At 47.5% G+C, this 22,380-nt stretch overlaps 1 long non-coding RNA gene across 1 annotated transcript in view; it reads right to left on the minus strand.

Annotated features, from left to right (window-relative positions):
* The window catches only part of LOC140218744 (uncharacterized), a 72,257-nt gene extending 52,396 nt beyond the window's left edge, over positions 1–19,861 (minus strand). Inside the window, exons 1-2 of the long non-coding RNA XR_011894918.1 lie at positions 19,362–19,861; positions 16,014–16,231 (exon numbers count right to left, since the gene is read on the minus strand). This is a non-coding gene — a long non-coding RNA (uncharacterized lncRNA). The remainder of the gene's footprint in view (positions 1–16,013; positions 16,232–19,361) is intronic.
* Positions 19,862–22,380: the final 2,519 nt, after the last annotated feature.

The raw sequence follows: 22,380 nt of genomic DNA on the forward strand, positions 1-22,380 counted from the left end.
TTGGCTGCTGCAGGAGGGGCGGCCGGGGTTCGTCGTCCATCCCACGAAGTAGGCTCGTTCCTGCGGAACGCCGTACGCCAGCAGGGCCGACACGAGGCCGAGCTCTAAACTCCAGTTGACTTTGTTGCTTGTTTCTCTCTGCCTTTCTTCTTATTTCGGTACCACGTAGTGCACGGGCGACGAAGCCTTCCCTGTGCTGCAGTGTGCCAAACGATGGCTAAGATGTAGCCAAACCCGGTCGCATCACGGCCAACGTCTTCATTCGCGCTTAGATAGACGTTTTCCTCTCGTGCAGCGAGTGTCGTCCCTGTGACATGTATCTCTCTCTCTCTCTCTCTCTCTCTCTCTGTACTTGTTGACCCGCGCGTGCTACGGCGAAGGCCAATGCTTAGCGCTCTTTCGAACCTGTAGGACCGACGCAGGACCGCTGAGATTCAAGATGTGGTTCTAGCGAAAACTCTCCCCGTTTACGTACGTTTTGCGCGTAAAATCGCAGTTTCACCATCACCATATTGTGTACACCCATACTGTGTACACCCATGTTGCGTAAACTGCAGGAATGAAAGCCTCTCCTAGCGATATTAAATTACCCCCGGCCTTAAGTCAGCCAACTGCAACTTTTCCTGATTTCCTAACGCCATCAATTTCATCCTACCGCCTATCATTCTGCCGTCCACGACTGCGATTGCCTTCCCTTGGCACCCGTTCTGTAGCTCTAAGGGACCCACGGTTATCTGCCCTGCACATTGCATGGCCCGCCCAGTTTAATTTAATTTCTTCCTCCTAATCTGAGCTAGAATATGGGATACCCCACTCTGTTCTCTAATCAACACCGCTATCTTCCATTCCGTTAAGGCTACGCTTAACATTTTTACTTACATTTTCTCGCTACGCGGTGCTTAGTATCTTCTTAAGCTTCTTCGTTAACCTTTATAAGTTGCTGCCCTATACATGCACCGGTAGATACAATGATTGTACATCGTTTTCTAGGATAACGGTAAGGTACCGGCTATGGCCTGATAATTACTGCCGTATAAGAGTTACAAACCATTTTTATTCTTCTGTAGATTTCCTTTGCATGATCTGGGTTCTCTAGGCCCAGGCCCACCCCACCAAACCCAGGCCTACGCCACGAAATTGCAGGGCACTCAAGAAAGTTATCTGAATGAATAAATCTGCGTTCTCTGTGACAGAATCGGCCTGGGACGAGGTGATGGTGTGAGATTTGCAGCAACAGGTGGGTCTAGCCTGACGATTGATTCCGGCAATTCCTGCGTCCGAGCGTCTCTTACAACGTTACCGTGGTATATCACCAGGTGTTCATCGAGCTAGTCTCTCTTAAAAAGGCAAAAAGGCGTGAAACTACGTTATGGGGTACATGTGACCCTTCAGGGAGCACAAGGTGTTGTAGGCACGAATAAGGAAGGACCTGCTTCTGCAAGCTCTCAAGAAGATAAACGGGCGCTTCCACCGATTGTAGAGGCTGACTGGCCATCCCGATTTATGGTTCTCTTGCTAACATCCACCTTAGTTTCCTTTACATTAATCCTCGGAACTACGGGGACGCCGCTTGGTTTGCTTTAAAGTGCGGCTTTATTAGCTATTTCCTCCTGGTGTACGTATACGCAACGCTTCTCACCGAAAAGGCAGCTAGTATAGCCGTGAATGTTGACCTTGCCAGTGAGCGCACAAGTGTTATGCGTAATGAAACAAGTAATCGCGAAATAAACGTATGCATACAATGCCTGGTCGTGGGTATCTCTAAAACACACGGATTTCTTAATGAAATGGCAGATCACATTTAACGACGTCCTTTGCTTTTCCCTAGAGGTCGCCGAATATCCGAAGTTCCAAATGCGAATCGAATACTGCACAATAACTATTCGTATTCGAAACCGAACTATTCGGTGTGTTCGGTATTTTTGTATATTTGAAACTAACCGAGTATTTCGCAACAACCGAATGTTAGCCTGGTTATTGTTCCTCCATCTGCTAAACAGTTTATCACAAATTATTAGAAGTGATGCAACGACACTGTTTTCAAAGCAATGCAAAAACAAAATGAGTAGTGCAAGCTTTGTTTTCGGTTTCGCGGTAGAAGCCTGGATTACAAACTGTAATGCAGGCATGCATAGTCTGTCATTTAGTGATTTTGGTAGTCTATATGTAGTCATTTAGAAGCTACAACTTGTGATGTTATCATTGCAATGAGCAGTCTTACATGCGTGTTCGGCACACAAATTGTCCAACAGCTTTCTTTTTTCCACAGTTTCTCATGTTTCTTCGGAAATCATTTATTCAGCGTGTTTATAAAGCCAGTCATGCATGCAGCAGCCGTCTTTTCTTGAAAAGCTTGCTTGTAAACAAGCTCTGACGTTGTTGACAGGCTATTTGTGCCTTTTTTAAATAAAATAATTGGTCATATCGTGTTAAAAATGTTTCCTTTTGTCCTTGATAGTAAACTATGTTTCTATTTTACCTCATTTCTTTTTGCGCGGGCCAGCGCAGGCACTGTGTCTGGATATATGCGTCTGCATTTACCTATTCGATATTTGATTCGATATTCGATACTTAGTATTTAAATTCGGGAAACTTGACATTCGCCCACCTCTACTTTTCCTTTATTTGGACTATGTCCGTTTCTTGCTCAACTGCGTATGCCCCACACCGTATGATCCGTCTCATGTAACTCCAAAACTTGACCGACAATGTAGCGCCACTGCACGCGCCTATGTTCTGTGTACTCACACATTGCATCACGACATAAAACTTGTCCATACTGCGATCCTTAATGAATGCCATTCGCGTGTTGCTCAACAACGTGCACACAACGTCAGCAAGAAGTGCAGTGCAAGTACGGGGCACACTAAGTCCGGTGCTGGCAGCCCTTGAGTAAACCATGGCTCACCAGCAACTATATTTTCGGGAGGAGGTCCGAGAAGCAGCAATTTTGCAGTGGAAGGCCCGGGGGCTCCGATCGCGCATCTCCGATTTCCGATGACATGCTTCCCATCATCATCATCTGCGAGCCGAACTTATCGAACTCAATCAGGCCGCCCGGCTATGAATCATGTATGTCGCCAACTATTGGTGAAAACAGCAAGGTTATGGTGTTTATTCGCGTGACCTCACTTACATTCTTCAGCCTGTACCGCCTCATGACGATAACCAATGCATATATGGTTAACAGTAAAGAAGAATACTTACCGTTGCCGTTGTGGGTGCCTGCTTATCACCATCAAGTAGATTTGATTACAAAATATTACGAGGCATCCTGTCAACGTCTCCGGCTTCAAGGATTATCATCGAGAACTTCAACGCTCATCGTACACTCTGGGGAAGTACGAAAATCAACGCGAAAGGCAGATACTTGTAATTTTCGGCTCCGACAGCAAACTCTGTTTTTTAAATGAGGGCAGTCCTACATTTCTACACGGCTCGACATAAAGCAGCTGTCTTGACTTGGCCTTCGTCTCACGAAGCCTCGTCAGGCGCACTGGATGGTTTACGGACATGGAAAGGCACGGGAGCGACCATATTACCACGTATGTCAAGATCAGAGGACTGTCCTGTTCCATGTCAAGTGATACAATCCGAAGAGTGGACTGGCCCGAATTCCAGTTCGTTATGGAAGACCTCTGTCAGGGTAATTTACTACGTAATTTGGAAGACACAATCAAGAGCACAGTGAAAGACAACATGCGTACTCTAATGTGCTCTTCGAAATACCCTGAATTTGATATAGAATTAGAGCGACTTCGAGCAATCCGGTGAGGTGCCGAGCATAGATACCGACACACGATGTCAGTGAGCGACCGACGGACTGTTAGACGCCTACAAAAGAATATCCAGCGCCGGTGAGATAAACTGGAGCCACACGTATCCCAATCCGTCTCTCTTAAATGAAATCTATCCGGATACTTACATCAATGGTATACCTGCCACGATTGTGGAGAAATAGCCACGTTAGACCACATGCTCTGGCGGTGTGCTCGGTCACGCTCTATCGTCACTAACAGCTCGGCCAGATGAGAGGCTGTTCTCCGCAGCCCTCTTCTGGCTGACCAACTCTGGGCTGTCCAGCAGGCCCACGATGCGGCCGAGAGGCTCGGCCTTCCGGTTCCCACATGGGAGCGGCCGGTTTCGTGAAGACTCACGATCTGCAGGACTTCATTAAAGTTTCGTCATACCATACCATACAACAATGGACTGCTTTCTGTGAATCGCTAGACCTTCGTAAGCCCCCATCGCACTTATGGAGGACGGTGCGAGGGCTCAGGACACCACCCGTACAGCGGTCTCCATTCAAGGCCCTGGCCCTCTTCCAACAGCGACGAGATGTTGATGTCGCAGGAGACTTCTGTGTGAGATTATCCGGGCAACTCACAGCTTCCAAAACCTTATCACATTCTATCACCTTCCAGCCACGACGTGACTCCCGCACGGATCTACCATTTACCATCCATGAACTGAAGGCGGTGCTAACTTTGTGCAGACCCACGTCTTCGACAGGACCTGACGGAACTTTGACAGAGCTCTGTGTCATGTGGGTGAGCGTGCGAGGAGTGGTCTGCTTAAAGTGTATAACGAACCCTAGCTAACTGGCACACTTCGCACAAGCTGGAAGACTAGTCGCGTAGTCCCACTACTGAAACCTGCGAAGTCTCCGTTGGAGCTTTCATCGTATCGTCCGATTGCATTGGCGAGCTGTGTGGGCAGAGTGGTGAAGATGATCCTCGGACGCCTGGAGTATCCGAGGACACCTAACCACTTCTTATGAATTGTGAATGCTAAAACATTAATGTCCAGTTGAACGCCACCGAGTGGTCCTTCGAGTTCTGAACTCCTTGCAGGCAAGCGAGCGCGTTCAGACGCTTGGCTGTTTAGCCCAGTGGGTAAGACACTCAGCTTCTGAGCGTGAAGTCATAGATTGGAAGATCACTACCGCCAAAATATATTTTTCGAATTTATTCTGTTTTCTTTATACATATACATTAATTTCTTTATAGCGATTACCGTGGCGAAGTTATAACGCGGGCGAGAGCTTGAGCGGGCAAGGAACGCGTGGACAACGCAGGCTGCCGAGAGCGAGGGTGACGTGGCGTCGCGGCGATGCCCTTTCCCCTCACGGAACACGTGGCGCGCCAGCGCGGCAGCAGATGTGCCTTTTCGCCCACTCTGCTCCGTCGAGGCGCGCACGTGACGTGCCGTCGCAGCCAATGGGAATTTAGGTGCCGTTTCCCTGCTACAGACACCGGCTTTCTTTTTTTTTCGCTCAACGAGCCGTTTGATTCTTTCGCATCAAAATAACCAGATAACAAACCTATAATGATCAGCTGCAGATATATCTGTGCATAATATATGAATACACACAACGAAACTCAGACCGAGATCATGTATTAAGAAGAAATGCCTTCAGAGTTATTTAAAATGAAAACAATGATCTGAAGACATTTTTTTCTCTATTTTTTTTCCTCTGTCTATAGTTATCATTGTGACAGTTTTATCTTTATCCTTTATCCACAGGAAAAGACGTCGACGCCCCTGCTAGGCGCCATGTTAGGACGCCATGGTTCCTTCGCGTGTGGCGAATTAACGTTTCTCGGGGAAATGAGAGCGTCGGCTTCGACTTGGGCTGAAGAAGGCTTGCTATTTGTTTTTGATGCTACATATCGATCGACAGCTGCGCGGGCTGCACGTTTCCCCGTCTTTCAAGAACTGCGGGCCGTGCAGGAAGAAGAGAGCGAACGAGGATGAAAGGAAAAATAACATTCTCGCTGTGATAGTTCTGAAGAGGATGGGGGCATGCCGCCGAGGACGTGGGGAGAGACGTAACTAACTTAAGGTGCATCGTTATAATAACGTTGCATATTACATAACATGCTGTAACGGTATAATAACGCTGGAGACTAAACCAGGGTGGAGGGGGGAAATTAAAAAAATATATATAAAGCTGGTCGTTCATTTTAAACGATAGTATTTCAAGCAGCTGACAAAAGTAGCTCACATACAACAGATATGATCTTAGAGGAGTAGTGCCCACGGTAATACGCATCCGCAGAGCTCAAGCTCAATGCGTCCTTGCCACTTACTTTATTATTATTGCGCATTTGGACACGGTGCAGCAAGCGTAACTTTCTGGCCATTTTTTTTCTTTCTATCCCTAACAAAGCAGTTTAAAAACGGAAAACAACATATTTAGAGTGAACCAAAAAAAAAAAAAGAATAACATGACTGCAGCTAAAGCAACAGGTAATAAAGGGCATGCAACATTCACTAGCAGTATAGTTAGGTCAGCTGAAAAAGTTTTGTAGTGTGAACACTCCCGCTTAGTAGAACTTCGTACATCTTTCAGTAGTATTCAAGACTGCGCAGACAACTCTTGAACGAAATGTCAAAGGCCCAAGCAACAAATAAGGTGTGCCTTGCGAGACGTGTGTGCTGCGTACTCGGCAAATCGCCAAGAAGGTGACAACGACAAAGGTGCGCCAATAATTAGCCCTTTTCACTAAGACCGAACTCATCATTCAGAAGTGATTGCTTCCGTTCGAGCAATGCTGACATATTTTGTCAGCTTCCACGCTTCCAACACAAAGGAGCGAATGGCCCAGCAAGAAATAGTTGAAAATTATATGCATAAGCGAAGAACACAAGCAACACACACACGCACACGCATACACGCACAGAAACACACACACACACAAACACAAATACGTTGAACACACGACGTTCGTATCAGTGGGATGTATAGGGTTCGAACATAAGAAAGAAGAAAGAGACAATTGGGCAGTGTAAGCCCAATTTAACCCAATAAATCGGCGCCTTCCACTGGTTTGACTCCACTTTTTCACAGTTAGGTTTTATCCCAGTTTCACGGACTCCTTCTTGTTCCATTTTCTTTTTTAGATCTTACTTTTTATTCAATTGCCCCCGAGCCCCTCCTAACTCCTCCTTTACTTTATTGTCGATATCAAATTTTTTGCACCATGGCATGTTCGAACTACGCACGCAGGTGCCGACTCCGCTTTCTCGCCTTCGCCAAATACTGCGGGAACCATTGCGCTCTGCTGTAGTTCGACATTTAGTTTTTACGCTCATTCGTGTCTGCCCGTGCGTTAACACGTGTCCTATATGGCACCGCGGTTCATCTCCCGTCCGTCCTCCTCTATATCGTTAGAAATTTCTATATTTCACTTCTCGGCGAGACTAAAACAAAGAAGGAGCGAACTCTGAGGAAAGAGAGATCAAAGCGTCCGTCCGGCGCGAGCCCTGAAAAGCATCGATAAAGTAAACACGACGCTCCCCACGCAAGCACGAAGAGCGAGAAAGAGCAAAAAAAAAAAAAGCATCAAATAACTACAGCGTCAAGCCCGCCAGCCGACTAAGAAACGAAAAGGAAAGAGAGAGAACGAGACTGGTTTTTGCTCTCTCTCTCTCTCTCTCTCCGTGAGAGCCGGTCATCGAAACAAGAACAGACCAGAGCTGAGTGCAGCACAGTTTGCCGTGTGAGAACGAGGGCCGAAAGATAAGAGAGCCCGAGCAGGAGGAACAAAGAGAGAAAGGAAGACGAGAAAGAAAGGATGCACTGAATGAAAAAAGAACGAAGAGGACGGGAAAAGAAAAAGACGCCCAGTCCCCCATTTCCCCACCTCCCTGCCTACTTCCCTACGGCCGCTCCCCATCAAAAAGAAGCTGACGAGTCGGCCGATGCAAGAAGCACGACGCTAGCAGAACCGCACCGAGTAAGTGCGCGCACGAACGTACGCCTACGTGCTTGTAAGTTAGTGCGCTTCTTTCCCTTTCCTCCCTCCACCTCTCCTCTCACGTCTCCCTGACCCTTTCCCATCACCACGCGCTGTAATACGTGTACGCCAGTTGTTTTGAATTCCTTCTGGACTTTACCAGGCCGCCTGTGCTGGACTCGGCGACGCACTTTCTTCTAACCTCGCCTCGAAGCAGGTCTCTCTCTCGCTCTCATTGGAAGCTCGCTTTCGGCGTTGGCATCTTCCCTCCATTTCTTCTCCGCCTTTCTAGCGCACACCGGCTTCAAAAAAAAAAAAGAGAAAGCAGCCCTGAAACATACGACCAGCGTTTTTCTTTTACGCTTCATTTCTTCATTTCCTTCGTCTCCTGCTTCAGCTAGGAGCGCAGAAATAGGGGAAAGGAAAAGAGGATCTGCCAACGAGGCTCAGAGGTACGAGAGAGAAAGCCTAGAACGTCCAAGGGAAGCCTAGTGGTGGAGGGGGGGATCCTTCTTCTTCTTCTTCGGCGCCCGCTTCTACTACCCACACGAACGCGACACAAACGTAGGGAAACGGAAAGGCCCGAGATCCTGCGGGGAGGAGGAGCAAATGGGGAGAATTTTTCTTTTTGGGCGCTGTTGATTACATCGACGCAAGGGTGGGGGGGGGGAGGCTGGCTGCGGTAAAAGCGGAAAGAGTAACGAAGTAGGGAAAGAAACGGGAGGGAGGGAAAGCAGAGGAGGATAAAGAGGGAGAAAGCTAGAGCAAACGGGCCCCTCCTCTTTGCCAACGGCGGCACGAGGCTCGAATCACGTGACACGCCCGCAGCATGTGACGTCAGATTCATTAGACTTTCGCTCGCGCCGCTCCCACCGCGCGCCCAGCGCTCCCGCCCGCCCGCTGCTTCCCCACCTTCCCTTTATTTCTCCCGAGGTCTTTTTCATGGTAGCGCTACACTCTTTCCATTCTTTGGTTTGCTCAGTGTTTCCTTCTCTTTTCTTCCCCCACTGCTTTTCATTCGCCGTCTTCCAGGCACTTACGACCTGAGCACTGTTTTGTTTAGTTTTGTTTTCATCTATAGCTATGCGTTGGTCGCACGTCTTTTCGGAGGCATTTCAGGCTTTACGCTTTGTCGCAGGACCTCGCCGCCCAAAGAGATAGAGACACGGAGAAAACGAAGGCAGGGTGGCTAACTAGACTTTCTGCGATTGGCTACCCTACCCATGGGGAGCACAATGTAAGGACTGCGAAAGGGAACCGGCAATACTGCGAACATGTGACAAACAACCTAGCAACATAAAGCAAGTGGGAGGTCGGAGAGTTACTGTTTTTCGGCTACAATCTATCAGTGGTCCACCACTCGTTTGGCCCGCTGTCGCGTAGACACGACAAGCCGTTTTTTAGACGCTCCATGGTTGTTCACCACCGTGCCAAAAGCCGCACACGTCTGGTGGGCCGCGGCATTTCAGCCCTGGGAGCCGTGACAGGTCATTATGAGCCGAGCACGCGGACACCTGAACAACATTTCGAAAGCTTGCACTTTCGACGTGAGTCTCGAGCCTTGTCACTTTCAGCTGTCGTCGATGAAGCAAAACAGGAACGAAAGAAACTGGTCGATTTGCGCAACCATCATGGGGAAATGAAACTGCGCGATAACATGGTGGGGTGAAATTTTGGTAGTTCATTTCATCTTTATTTTATTTCCTTAGTTCTCTGGAAAAGTCTTCGAGAGCTAGCTCCCTTTCTTTAATTTGGAACGCGTGCGTTTCGACACTCCGTGTCGAAGTTCGGACGTAGACGTACTCATATCCCAGACACATCGAAACACTTGCGTTCAATCAGCGCTGCGCGCAAACAGAGATGCAAAACAACTAAGGGGTTTCACCTTATGACGAAGATACGTCCACCGTAATAAGGATGATGTTTCTCTATCTCTATGCCTCAAAGCGGGAACTCGTGGCCAAAGCTACGATCTATTCCAGTGCGTTCTTTCAAGTTAGAGGTATCTGGTTTCCCCGTGCCGGAATTCGCACGTGTAGTCACGTATCCCAGACACTGTTTGCGCGATTTCATCCGTACAGTTCCACACGCGCATTGCTATGTGTCTCACTAAATTTCAAAGCAAAATCGCGGTGAAAACGCGATACGATTCGAAGAAGAAAAAAAAGGAGGCAGAGCAGACAATATATGGGGCGCAAGTTCAAGGGCCACGGCGAGTGCTATAGCCTTATCCAGGCTCTGCGACTTCGAACAGCGATGGGCGTTCGTAAAGCCCTTGAGTTTTTACTCACGCTTCGCGCCAGGACTCGGGAAGCAGTAAGAGGCATCGCACACGCCGGCATGACTTGCAGCCGCGAAACCCCGGAGCCGAACGGCCAGCCGTGGGCGGCGGTGGCCTGCGACTGTTTTACGGACCCCGCGTTTCGTGACGAGAGCTGTAGCCGCAAAACAGCTTCGTTCTCGCAGATCAGGCTGTATATACGGGCGTGGACCGCGTCGCCGTTGCCTGCACGAAGTTTACGCCCGAGGTCCTTCGAACTCCGGTTCTACCTTCCATAGGCTGAGCCCTTGCAAGGAACAAAAGCGGCGCCCGTTCGGGTCCCTCTCAGACTGTTTCAGCCCCTCCGGATGGCGATCATGCAGAAGCACACTTGCACGTTACAGAAGCATGTCGATTTGGGCTACAGCTAGATCACTCTGGTCAGAACGTTTCCTGCGGTACTTCGTTTGCTGTGGGTTAGCCCTGATTCGAAAAAAACCTTCTTACACTAGAATTATTCGCAAGAGCAGATCCCAGCCAATGCTGATGCTGGACGTACTATTAACGAAGGTGTCCACCCAATGGTGAGGCGCATTTACGCAAGAAAAGCTTTGTCAATTCGACCCCTCGCGTTTAGTGGTGCTGATCGCAATTTGGTTGGTCTTTTCGGCAGACATTCGTTGCACTTAATAGCGCGAAATGCGTCACAATAGGAAAGCAAGTGCCGCGGAAGCCTGGCCTCAAATGCGGTGATGTCTTTACACAAAGAGCAGCTCTTCTATACCTCGCGTTTTTGTGACTATTCCCTCTACATGTCCTTCAGCTAAAACCCTCGTTTTAGCTGACCAAGATTCATATTTTAATAAGACTTCTATTCCGGCTTGTTGAACAATACTTGTTGATTATGTTGATGGTAAGATTCAGCGCTACATAAGCATGGAGGAATGAAGAGACAGGCATGGAAATGGCGCAAACTTTCAAAAGATTTTCTCTCTGTCCGAAGTCCTCATGTTTCTTATACGTTTCATCTACATCGGACCCTTTATTCCATGCAGTGTTTTTCTGTCGGAAGTCAACGTATTTGACTGTATCTGACAAACATAGAGCAGCTACAAACTCGTGCCTGTCCGTGTCCTTCTCAATTCGTTCATACTCGCATATATACCACAGATCACCACTGACTGCGACTTCAGGCATAGATAAAGTCAGCCGCAGCGCTGTGCATGCAACATTCTTTCAAGTCTTGTTTATACTTAGGCAAACGTTTTCTAATCCTCTGCGGTCCTTATAACTTTCCGCAAGTTCTTCAAATCTATTTCAGTTCTTGCACACTCCCACATTTGTTCTTCTACATTATTTATTTATTTATTTATTTATTTATTTATTTATTTATTTATTTATTTATTTATTTATTTGGAAAACCACCAGGGGTTCAGTGGGAAGTACTGGGTACAGAGGAGAGGAGCTACAATAACAAAGAGAGAGAGAGAAAAGCAATGGAAACAAACTAAGGTTAACCAGGGAATATCTCCAGTTGCCTACCCTGTACCAGGCAAGGGGGAAACAGTTGCGAAAGATGAGAGAAAACTAAATAAAAGAAAAAGTAACCATTGCAGAACTGTCTCCTGATACTCTGTCACACAGTGTGCGAAGGCGTTGCATATAGAGTGCAAACGTCCCACTAATACATTGAACATCACACATCGCTCAGTCGAACTTTGTCACACGGTCTTGTATCGGTCAAGAAACGCAGCAGCGCCTTCATAGCGGTTCGCGCTGACGTCCGCGCGGGTCACTGTCCCAGAATTTTACTTTGCGTAAGTGGTCGCTTGTGCAGCTCGTCTAGCGTGGCCGACAGCGCTGCGCTTCCTTGCAGGTTCAAACGAGGGCAGTCGCAGACAATTGGGCGCGATTGCTTCGCTACACCCGCAGAAGCCACAAAGTGGTCTAGTGGATATTTTAATGATAACTGAGTGCACATTTGAGAGAGAGAGAGAATGAAGAGGAAAGGCAGGGAGGTTAACCAGATATGAGTCTCCGGTTTGCTACCCTACACTGGGGATGGGGGATAGGGGTTAGAAAGATGACAGAGAGGAAAACGCAAAAAAAGGGAAAAAAACACGCACACATGGAGGCACACACACACAAAAGGCGTTCCAGTTAAAGTCGTTCACACAGGCCGGTAGATCACAAAAAGCGCAATAGCGCTTGCACGGCCTTCTTCTGTGACGGTAGGTCCTTTCGATGTTGTAGAATTCTTTTTTCGGATAGAGCTTGGTCGTCCAGTTGGTCAAGTTCGTGGCGAAGGCATGCCCTCTGTGTACATGTGCAGTCAAGTGTGTACCATCTGTGCACATTTGAAAGTGCTACTCCAAGCCATAGACTGGCTAGAAGGGGCAGTCACGCCGTGGGAGGCCGGATCGGATCATCATCATCATCATCATCATCATCATCATCATCATCATCATCATCATCATCATCTTTTCATGTCCATAGCCAGGACGAAGGCCTCCCCCAGCGATCTCCAATTACCCCTGTCTTGTGCTAGCTGATTCCAACTTGCGCCTGCAAATTTCCTCATTTCTACACCCTACCTAATTTCCTGCCGTCCTCGACTGCGCTTCCCTTACTTTGGCACCCATTTTGTTCCTGGTTATCTGCCCTATGCATGCATTAGATGGTCTGCCAAGCACCATTTTTTCCTCTTAATGTCAACTAGAATATCACCTACCCCGTTAGCTCTCTGATCCACACTGCTATCTCCCTGCCTCTTAACGTTACGCCTAACATTTTTTTTTTTTTGTTCCATCGCTCTTTGCTTCTTTATTAACCTCCAAGTTTCTTCCCCATATGTTAGCACCAATAGAATGCAATAATTGTGCACTCTTTTTTTTTCAACGACAGCGGTAAGCTCCAAACCAGGATTTGGTAAAGCTTGCCGTATGAATTCCAACCCATATTTATTCATCTGTAAATTTCCTTGTCATGATCAGGGTTCCCTGGGAGCGATTGACCTAAATAAACGAACTGCTGCACAGACTCTAGAGGCTGACTGGCGATCATAAATTCTTGTTCCCTTGCCAGGCTATTGAGCATATTACCTTTGTCGTCTGCACATTAATCTTCAACCTCATTCCAACACTTTCTCGTTTAAGATTCTTAATCACTTGTTGCAGTTCATCAGTGTTGCTGAACAGGACATTATCATTTGCAAACCGAAGGTTGTTGAAGTACTCATCGTTGATCCTCACTCCTTAGTCTTCGGAGCATAATAGCTTGAATGCTTCTAAGCATGCTGGGAATAGTACTGGAGAGATTTTGCCTCCTTCCCTGACCCCTGTCTTGATAGGTAATTTTCTCCTTCTTTTGTGGAGAAGCAAGGTAGCTGTGGAATCTCTGTAGATATTTCCATATATCTACGTGTGCCTCCTGTACTCCTTGATTAAGTTGTGCCTCCATGACAGCTTGTATCTCCATTGAATCAAATGCATTTTCATAAGCTATGAAAGCCATATGGAGATGTCGATTGTACTCCGACGATTTCTCGATTACGTGATTGATGACGTGGACGAGATCCATTGTAGAATATCCCTTCCTGAAGCCAGCCTGTTCTCTTAGTTGAATGGAGTCAAGTGCTGCCCTGATGCTATTGGAAATTATCTTGGTGGATATTTTATACAATGCTAAAAGCAAGCAAATGGGCCTAAAACTCTTCAATTCTTGGCGTTTCTCTTGTTATGTACTATTATAGTGTTGGTATTCTTCCAGCTCTCTGGCACACTTGAAGTCGGGAGGCATTGCGTATGAAGGGGCGCAAGCTTCGAAAGCCTAATATCTGCCGGACGGGATACGAAGCTGTAAGTTAGGGGCCAGGGTACAAAGGCGTACGCTTGCAAAGCAGGGTGCCGTCAGCCAGGATACGATCGTCGCACCTGAGCTCGTGTTATAGGAAGGAACAACTGTAGCCGTTTTGTCGGTGCTCCGTCTATCCAAACACTGCGCTTGTACTTATTATTTATGTCACGTTTTCTTTTCTTCAAAAAGACATAGAAACACCGTATACGTTGAAGACAGTCTGTACTTCGGCAGTGTGTTCTCTGTATCGTGCTGCACATACAAGCACACCTCACTATTACATAAAAACCATAACTATATGCTAAGGACGAGGTCCCGGGATCACATCCCGCGGCCACCGCGGCCGCATTTCGATGGGGGTGAAATGCAAGAACAACCGTGTAGTTAGATTTAGGTGCACGTTAAAGAACCCCAGATGGTCAAAACTAATCCGGAGTCCCCAACTACAGCGTGCCTCATAATCATATCGTGGTTTTGGCGCGTAATGCCCCGTAATTTAATTTAATTAATTTAAAGCTATAACTACATATCGGTCTAAACACCCCATAGCAATGCTTTGTTTGATTTCTTACGCAAGTGAGAATAAAACAGGTGTACATTGCAGGGTAGCTAACTGGGGGCTGCAGTGTTACTATGCGGTATAGTGCAGCGGATGGCCGTATGTCTTATAGCAGGAACACGATACGAAATGAGAGATATCGAGAGTTCTAACTTGCCCGCCTCAATAAGGCGTATATTATGAACCTCGCCGTGGCCAAACAGTTGGGCCAAGTCACGACGCAAGAGAGAGAGAGAGAGAGAGAGAGAAAATGATAAATGAAAGGTAGGGAGGTTAACCAGGACTAAGCCCGGTTGGCTACCCTACACTGGGCAAAGGGAAAGGGGGACGGAAAGATTAAAAGAAGAGAAAGTCCAAGAGAGAGAGGTACACAGAACACAGCAATGTGAATCGTTTAGAACAGCTGAGCGAATTCACCATGGAGAAGAAATGTTAAGGCGATCGCCGGAAGGGAGGCCTGACAGACGATACAACGTCCGAGGTGACGAAACAAGGACCGTGCAGCAAAAAAGTGAAATTCATCGAAAACACATAAATTTCGAACAGCTCGCTCGACTGGCGTAAATCTAGGGCCTGTTTGGAAGAAGAAAAAAAAAGCGCTTCTTCATCCGTCGCAGACACACATCGGTACCTTGTACGGATGCCTTGAAGGGACTATTAAGAGAACCACAAACTCAGTTTAAACTTCAGAATAGTGTGTTCCTGAGCTCGTGGGTTGTATACATTGCACAAATGGTTTCCAGCAGAACGCGTACGAAAATGGACGACGATACGCGCCGGCATGTCGTATGTGGTATGTCGTATGTCCAGCGTATGTCGTCGTCCATTACTATCCGTGTAATACGTTCCGCTGGAAACTATTTGTGTAAGCTTAAACCGATAAAGTACACCTTGAAAGCTCTTTTTTCGTTAGTTTTGAGGTAATAGGTCGATTATTACCATGGAATGTGAAATATTTAATATTAAGCGCCGGAACTTAAGCGCCAGTACGACCATGGTACATCATGGATACCTTTTATTTTTTTTGGGGGGGGGGGATGGGGGGGTTGGGGGGGGGGGGGGGGGACATTTGTGTGGCGTAGGAAGAGCTCTCGAAACTTGCCATGTTCACTATTTGGCTCAGTTAGTATACAATCTAGTACATGTTTAGCAAAATTTACTAGGCCGTAGCTATCTCGAATAATTTATGTATATCAGACATTCATCAGTGAAACAGTCGATTAGTAGCTCTCTGAAACGGTAGACAGTACAGATGATACAGTCGTGCGTGAAACATGCGATAAGTTCAAGATATAATATGCCTTACAGAAGAATGCACTTAATACGGTGCTGCACTTACGAAAATTTGGTGAATGTTCAGTTAGATCCATCTGTCGACGGTTATTTATTTATTTATTTATTTATTTATTTATTTATTTATTTATTTATTTGCCGCGAGTCCTCCATGTAGCAACGACTGTCCATGCATGCATCCACCTTTGTGGTATATTCCGGCAATGAGAAACATTGGAAGCTTCGTCAGAAATAAATTCAATAAAAATAGGTTGTTTTTTTTTTTAATCGTTTATCTCCAGCTCTACTGTCTCCAAATGCTTACCGTGAAAGGTGGGCGCTCGAAGCGCCGCCCGCGGGCTTTCTCAGCGGAAGCGGTTGCCTCGCGTCCGGTCCCTCGGGGGAGGGGGGGAGGGGGAAGAGTCCTGCTGTCCAACAGCGCTCGAGGCGGCAATTGATTCATGAAGACGCCGGAGGGAGGCAGGCAGCCCCTTTGCGCGCGTTCTCATGGAGGCGCAGCAGCAGCAGCAGGGCCCGCTGCAGCTGTAACGACGACGGACAGCCCGTATAGAACGAGAACGGCGGGGTTGGAAAGAGGAAATGGGAAATGCGTGCAGTGCTGCGGAAAGCTGTATCGAGCTATGCCGGTGTAATTTAACGATTCTATTCCAATTCGTTTGTTTTTTCGTCCTTTTCGCGCTCAAACCGAGAGGCATTCCGTCTAGGTTGTCAAATCACCTGCCTTGAGTGGTGGGTGATGCGAAAGGAATGGAATCAGGTGAAAGGAATCGCTATATTTTGTACTGACCCTACATTAATCTGGGCCGCGATAATGTGACCAGTCCCTCCAAATGCTATTCCTTTTTCGCGCTACGTCGGAGCGGCGCCAGGCCTTCCTTATCATGCAGAATCAGCCGTTCGTAAGCAGTGGATAGTAAGAAATGAATAAAATCGAGTGAGAGCTTGAATTACCGTGCGTTATGCCGGCCCTGTATTCATCGGGGCGGGATAATGTACCTAACTGTATAATATTCCAATGCTATGTCTCCTCGCACTACGTCGTGTGCTCAGAGTGGCGCTCCGGCCTACTTACCAACGGCATCGGCCGGTTGTAAATGGTGGACGATAATTAAAGAACTGAATCGAGTGAAAACATTCCGTCACGAGCATTTACATCATGAGAACCATCTACGTATACGCAATCCAACAACGCACAGAGAGCGCGCAATGAAGAAAACGCTGTTTATTCACACACATACGGTCTTTGCGAGCACTTGCGCACGCTGCTAGCTGTTTAGTATTTTGTCATATTATTGGCCTGTGACTATCCTTGCCAACTGCATATACTTGATCGTTCGAAGTGTTTCGTTTATAATTCAGGCCCAGGCCCCGTACCCACGAAGCAGTGTGTACCGACGTAGCGGCTCGTAAAGACAAGTCCTGGCCAATCAGGACGTCGAACACATTATTAGCTGGTGTGGCCCTCCGCTGCCAAACAGTTCTTTTGAACAAAAGCGTGCGTGAACTCGCTGCCGTGTTCACGAAACTAGTCATTGCTATAACAGCGTTTGCTCATTGGCCGGGGACGAAGCCCGCCAGATTGTCCTGAACATGAGACGATTGCCGCGAGTATACGGACAACTGTGCCGCGGACTGGCATATATACTTATGTTTTCTTCTGGCGGCATGCAGCTACAGCATGCGACGAATGCCATTTGTGTTGCTTATAATGACAGATATTTTATTACTATTATTTTACGATACCCAATATGTATAACTTCCCGTATAACTTCCCGAAGCTGTCTGTATGGCTAGGATCCCGGCATTTCTCCGTGGCGCATAACGTCGACAGAAAACAATGGTGGGCCTATCCCGGCGGCAATACAGGGCAGACTAGTGGATCATACCCCCTTGAGGCAAAGGCACTCAGCAAAGTGAAGCGAACAGTGCATACATTCTTTGCGACCACGCGTACAGCATACAAAACAGCGTACTCTTAATAAAGAATAAGGACAGAACAAGCATCCGAGCCACATAATTGATGATAAGGCGCTCCTGATAACATTGCGAAGTACGTAGCACTCCCTGAGTACGTTTCTCGCTAAAAATTACTGTTGGGCAAGCTGCCGCGGCGACGGCAGCTTGCAACGTGGGGTGTGACGTTCCTAGCTTTTCCTTCATAAAATAAGCAGCCTAGCAACTGATTTCAATGTTGTTGCAGCAGCGCTATGGGGGGAGACGTGCTTTCAAAGTTATCCATTACTCCCATTACTACCCGTAACTCTAAAATAGCATTACTGCCATTACTCTAAAGCCATAAAGCATTGCATACTCCCTTCAGCAGTTGTATAGTGGTGGATTTCAACAGCTTCGCTGGGACATCCACTTTCGCAGGGCCGGGATGGCGAGTTAATTTTCTTTCTTTCTTTCTTTCTTTCTTTCTTTCTTTCTTTCTTTCTTTCTTTCTTTCTTTCTTTCTTTCTTTCTTTCTTTCTTTCCCTTGAATGTTTCCGTCCATTCGTCTCTATGTTCACGTCCGTCCGTCCACCCGTCCGTCCGTGTTTTTCTTTTTGCAGTGTAAAAAGAAGTATGCAAGTGCTCATTGAAATAATTTAACGCTTTTCAATCTGTGTGATTGATTAATGATTCATTGCTTGTGTTATAGATTGATTGGTCCATACATCGATGGTGTCTCACGTTCCAAAGTTATACATTCCAGAGCTACGAGATACATTATACAGGGTGGGGGCCTTCTGTTTAACGTTGACCACCTGCATAATATAAACGGCATCGTATATAATCCCGCTTCAAGTCGTAGTCTACACCAGAAGTGCGAATCGAACCTTTGCAAGGCTCCTTATCCAGAGAGCGAGAAAAAAAAACTGCTATATTGTTAAGCCACTGTGCCAGGTCAAGATTAGAGCCTACTGAAGTTTACAGAAACCTACCATTTCTATAATTTCCCAGCCCTTGTAAAGCGAGTGTCAGGTTTTCCAATTGTTCGGCGCGCAACGACGTTCAAGTATTTGAATACGGCAAAAAGTACTGGCTCAGGGGAGTCTGGACGATTTATCGTGATCTGCACCTCCTTAGGAAACGTAATGGCTTTGTTTCGTTGACTGCGATGACTCAGCGCCATCACCAGCATCGCATCTTCCGCCATCTTGGTTGGGCTCAGCTCATAGGAAGTGACAAGCTGTCGCCGCTCCGATTTGGCCCATGCATGACTGTGCCGGGGCCAACTTAACAAAGCTTTTCGCTTGCAAGAGCTGTTTGCCATTGGCCGGCCACCTTCACTAACTATATGACCAACGTCGCTGTTAGCGTCCATCTTCTCTGACATCACTTTCCTCTTTTTTTTTTTTTTTTTTTTGAATGCGGGGTTTGTTTTGTCCCGACTCTGGAGGTGGCGCAGCTCCAGCTTCCAGGATTGCTGCACGCTTTCTTTCCTTCTCTTTTCTATTTTCCTTCTTTCTTTTTCTTTTTTTTTTCGTGAGCCGGAGTAATGAACGACGTCGCCCACAGCGCGACGTGTATGCCCAAGAGCATCCCCGTACGTTCTGCGCGCGGATAGCTCCTTCTTCGTTGACGTTGGAGTGCGCGAGAGAGTGGGGGAAAACAAAAAAGAAAGAGAGACAGCCCTGCCTGGCTGCTTGCTTGCCTGTCTGCTTACTTGGTCGCTTGCTGCACATCCGAAAGCCCGCCGCTTTGCATCCGTTGCTCCATCCTCCTTTATTTGTTCCTCTTTCTTTCTTTTCTTTCCCAGCCGCTGCGCAAATTTGCATAGGGATCTCCCAGGGCTCGCGCCACGTGCCCGCGCGCATGAGTTCACATACACACACACACACGCACACAGCGCACCTCGCGACTGCTCGCTGCTGGAACCGAGGAGACGAAAGATGAAAGAAGGGAGGAGGAGGGGAAAGGGGGGTAGAAAAGGATGTGGAAGGCAGTGGAGCAGTGGGAGCAACGTGTGAAGGCGAAAGAGAATCTTCGCCACGGTTTCACGGTGTGCGGGCAAACGCAAACTGGGCAAACGCAAACTGCGCGCGCCGCCACCGAGCAAACGCGTCGCAGCCGTCGCACACACATATAAAGCCGACCGGCTGCCGGTCGGTCGGCCGCTCGTCCGTGGTTGTGTGAACGCGTTCATGGCCATGCGCGCCGGCAGCCCCCCCCCCCCCCCCCCCCCTCCTCTCTCTGCGCCTTTGCTGTACACAGCTGCTTGCTGTTGCTGCTGGCTGCTGCGCGGCAGAGTCGAGGACGCACGTTGTGAACGGCTCTCTCTCTCTCTCTCTCTCTCTCTCTCGATCCTTTCCAACTCGTTTGCTTTCTATCCGTAATATTATGTCGTCCTCGGGTCGCATCCGCAGCTCGTCCGTACACAGCGCGATGCGTAACAACCTCGCAACGCTATGCATATACGTGGTCGCGAGGGCAGTCGTAAAGAACTCGAGGGACCTTCTTTCAGTTGCGTGTGTTCGTGTGTATGTGTGTGTGCACGCGCGTGTTTATTAAATGCGGGCGACCGCCATCACACGATACGCATTTTCACACTCCCTTGCAGGGACATCATGTGAGGGAAGTAGTATCTGCCGGATGCGCTTTTAGACCGTTGGCACTGCGTCACACGATCGCTATAGCAGAAGGCGACGCGGGACGATAGTACACAATGTCTGGAACGCTGATTGTAGCGCAATCGTGTCCATTGTATAAACCACTTCCAAACTACAGGCGTACTTCGCTGTCACCCTTTTATAACGCCAAAGGTGCGCCGCAGGCGGCAAATGCGCCATTGCGAATTTTCAACCCATGTAAACTGATGGATAGAATGCCCCTCTTCGTCAGCTGTTTTTCAACAACGTGTCGTTAACGTCATCTCCGCCACGGAAGCGACCTCTAGCTATTTAAACACTGTGTATGAACTCTATACAGATAACGTCAAAGATGTATGCAACAAAGAGTAATTTTTTTTAATTATGGGGTATTACGTGCCAAAACCGCCTTCTGATTATGAGGCACGCCGTAGCGGAGGACTCCGGAAATTTTGACCACCTCGGGCTCTTTAACGTGCACCCAAATGTAAGTATACACGGGTGTTTTCGCGATTCGCCTCCATCGAAATGCGGCTGCCGTGGTCGGGATTCGATCCTGCAACAACAAAGAGTATTCAAGGTGCCTCTAAGTGTGGAAGCAGGTGTGTACGTCTCTTCAGTAAGTGGAAATTGGCGCAGGCGCGCTTATGATACCTTGAGTTTAAAAGTGAGACAAGGGTAACGGAAAGTGACCGTTAGAAAGATGCAGAAGATGCCTTGGTGTGGTGTTACGCTTTTTCAAGTACTTCTGTAGCCACTTTGTAATATAACGCAGCCACTACGTCACCACCACGCTGCCGCATTCTCGCGACATGAGATTGCTTTAAAGTCTATCAGATGAAAAACACACGCGCGCGCGCACACGCACACACACACTCTGGCGTCAGAGAAAACCCTAAGTGGCCGTTGCAACTAATTCAAAAGCCCTATCATATATAACGGTTGTCCCACGTAACTTGAGCCAAACTTTAAAAATATGCAAGTGCCACATAGCTGCACAGAACAAAGGTGATGTTGTTGGCCGTCGCTTGGAGATACTCGACCACTTTCTGCATTCCACCTTTACTAATTTAGTTTTAATTAATTAATCAAGTTATCGTATAGTATAATTGGATGAAAATGTAAATGAAACAATTCTAGAGTGGCATGAAAAACTCCCGATCCAGCTTTATGTTGCTCAACACGTGCTACATAAAAGTGTTTTTCCGAGCATGAAGGAATGATCGACATTTGGGCGAGTTGGTACTGGTTGAACATCTTGAAGGGCCAGCGCAATAGGACGAAGAAGGAAGCCCGCGAGTACCCAAAAATTTGTCGCGTGGCTGGCCGCTCGCGGCACTTGCGTGTATTCGCGAGATCATTTGCGAGCTCTCATGCTTGGAAAAACGCTTTTATGTACAGTGTATTGAGCAATACAAATCTGAATCGGAAGCTCTTCCTATAGCGCGCTACAATTTTCTCATTGACACTTTTCAACTAACTATAATATTCTAGAGGTTTATTAATTAAGACTAATTGTGTAATTAAATGGTATGCTAAGAATAGCCTGACTATCTCCAAGCGACGACCAACAACATTACGTTGATTCTGTCCAGCCACGTGGCTCTTGCATATTTTCAAACTTCGGCTCAAGTTACGTGGGAAAATCGGTAGAAAGTCTCAGTCTCTTCCCAGTATAGACCGTTTTTTCGTAGGCGCCGCCATATTGTGAACGCAGTGGCGCCGCCTATGAGCAGCGCCATACTGGCTTGGGTGAAAGCGGTCTTTTGCACGGCAGGTATACGCTCGGCGGTAGGTTTTGGCGTTTGTTTTCGCGGCCGTGTGGTATGTTTAGTATGACGTGCATCTTCTACGTAGTAAACGGTTCTGTGAGACGCGCTGAAGTGGTTTAATGCGTCATGGCCGGAATTTCTGCTGGCGTTGAGGTGGATGGAACACGCAGCGCGATGTGTGCGCGCATATTTGAGCCTACAATCAGCCTCGGGGATCATTTGTGTATTTCCGAATGTTCCTATCACTAATGCGACCTATTGCAATATTATCCCCTATTTCTAAGCTGCGGTTTAGGAGCCATGAAACATACGCGACGATCGTAAC

This window comes from Dermacentor andersoni, chromosome 6 (assembly GCF_023375885.2).
Source record: "Dermacentor andersoni chromosome 6, qqDerAnde1_hic_scaffold, whole genome shotgun sequence".
NCBI classification, from domain to species: Eukaryota; Metazoa; Arthropoda; class Arachnida; order Ixodida; family Ixodidae; genus Dermacentor; species Dermacentor andersoni.